The sequence below is a fragment of the Mandrillus leucophaeus genome, unplaced genomic scaffold (assembly GCF_000951045.1).
Source record: "Mandrillus leucophaeus isolate KB7577 unplaced genomic scaffold, Mleu.le_1.0 Scaffold74, whole genome shotgun sequence".
Lineage (NCBI taxonomy): Eukaryota > Metazoa > Chordata > Mammalia > Primates > Cercopithecidae > Mandrillus > Mandrillus leucophaeus.
This window is the reverse complement of record NW_012108030.1, coordinates 3094133-3095647: the sequence shown is the minus strand read 5'-3', so window position 1 is coordinate 3095647 and position 1515 is coordinate 3094133. Positions and strand designations below refer to the sequence as shown.

At 45.5% G+C, this 1515-nt stretch overlaps 1 protein-coding gene across 1 annotated transcript in view; it reads left to right on the top strand.

Moving 5' to 3' along the window:
• The window catches only part of CPT1C (carnitine palmitoyltransferase 1C), a 36422-nt gene that overhangs the window by 15755 nt on the left and 19152 nt on the right, over positions 1-1515 (top strand). The gene's annotated exons all lie outside the window — the stretch shown is intronic.

The following is a 1515-nucleotide window of genomic DNA, read 5'->3' as shown; positions in this document are numbered from 1 at the left end:
GAGAAGTAGAAGGGAACGGCAGGCCTTGCTTTTCTGGTTAAATTTTTGTTTTTCTTCACACTTTTGGACAAGATTCTACTTACACACACACACACACACACACACACACACACACGCATATTTTTTTCTTCCCTTCCTTCCCTCCCTCCCGCTTTTCCTATCTTCTTTCCTTATTTCCTTCCTTCCTTCCTTCTCTCTCTCCTTCCTTCCTTTCTTTTTTTCTGTCTCCTTCCTTCCTTCCCTTCCTTCCTTTTCTTTTTTTTTGAGACGGAGTCTCGCTCTGTCGCCCAGGCTGGAGTGCACTGGCGCGATCTCGGCTCACTGCAAGCTCCGCCTCCAGGGTTCATGCCATTCTCCTGCCTCAGCCTCCCATAGCTGGCTAAATTTTTTTTTTTTTTCGTATTTTTAATAGAGTCAGGGTTTCACCGTGTTAGCCAGGATGGTCTCAGTCTCCTGACCTCGTGATCCGCCTGCCTCGGCCTCCCAAAGTGCTGGGATTACAGGCGTGAGCCACCGCGACTGGCCTCTTTCTTTTTTTCTCTTGCTTTCTCTCTTTCTTTCTCTTTCTTTCTCTCTCTCTCCTTCCTCCTTTCGGGATTACAGGCGTGAGCCGCCATGCCTGGCCTCTTTCTTTCTTTTTCTTATCTCTATCTTTCTTTCTCTTTCTCTCTCCTTCCTCCCTCCCTCCTTTCTCTCTCTTTTCCTTCCTTCCCTCCCTCCCTCTCTCTCTCTCTTTCTTTCTTTCTCTTTTTTTTTCTTTCTTTCCTTTTTCTTTCTTGAAAGGGGTCTCACTCTATCAACCAGACTGGAGTACAGTGGCGTGATCATGGCTCACTGCAGCCTTGACCTCCCAGGCTCAAGCCATCCTCCCACCTCAGCTTCCCTAGTAACTGGGACTCGGGAAGGCTTGTGCCCCCCCGCCCTGCTAATTTTTGAACTTTTTTGTAGACATGGGGTCTTGCCATGTTGCCCAGGCTGGTCTCAAACTCCTAGGCTCAAGCTATCCTCCCACCTCAGCCTCCCAAAATGCTGGGATAACAGGCGTGAACCACCGCTCCTGGCATGTATATTTTATTGTACCTCCAAGCCAACTGCCAGTGATACATACACCATTATTTTATGTACAACAACAACAACAAAAAACCCTACAAGACCAGCTAAACCGTGACACAGTGCTTTCTTTTGTGTTTTTCATTGTTTGATTTTATTATGGTATTGGCAAGGCCAAAATTTTCATGTATTTACACATATATATATTATTTCACATATTTATTGTTTTATAAATTTTACATTTATATTCTGCTTTTCTTTTCTCCTCTTTTTTTTTTTTTTTTTTGGAGGAGGGGGACAGGGTTTCACTCTTGTTGCCCAGGCTGGAGTGCAATGGTACAATCTCGGCTCACTGCAACCAATGCCTCCAGGATTCAAGTGATTCTCCTGCCTCAGGCTCCCGAGTAGCTGGAATTACAGGCGTGTGCCACCACGCCTGGCTGATTTTTGTATTTTTAGTAGAGA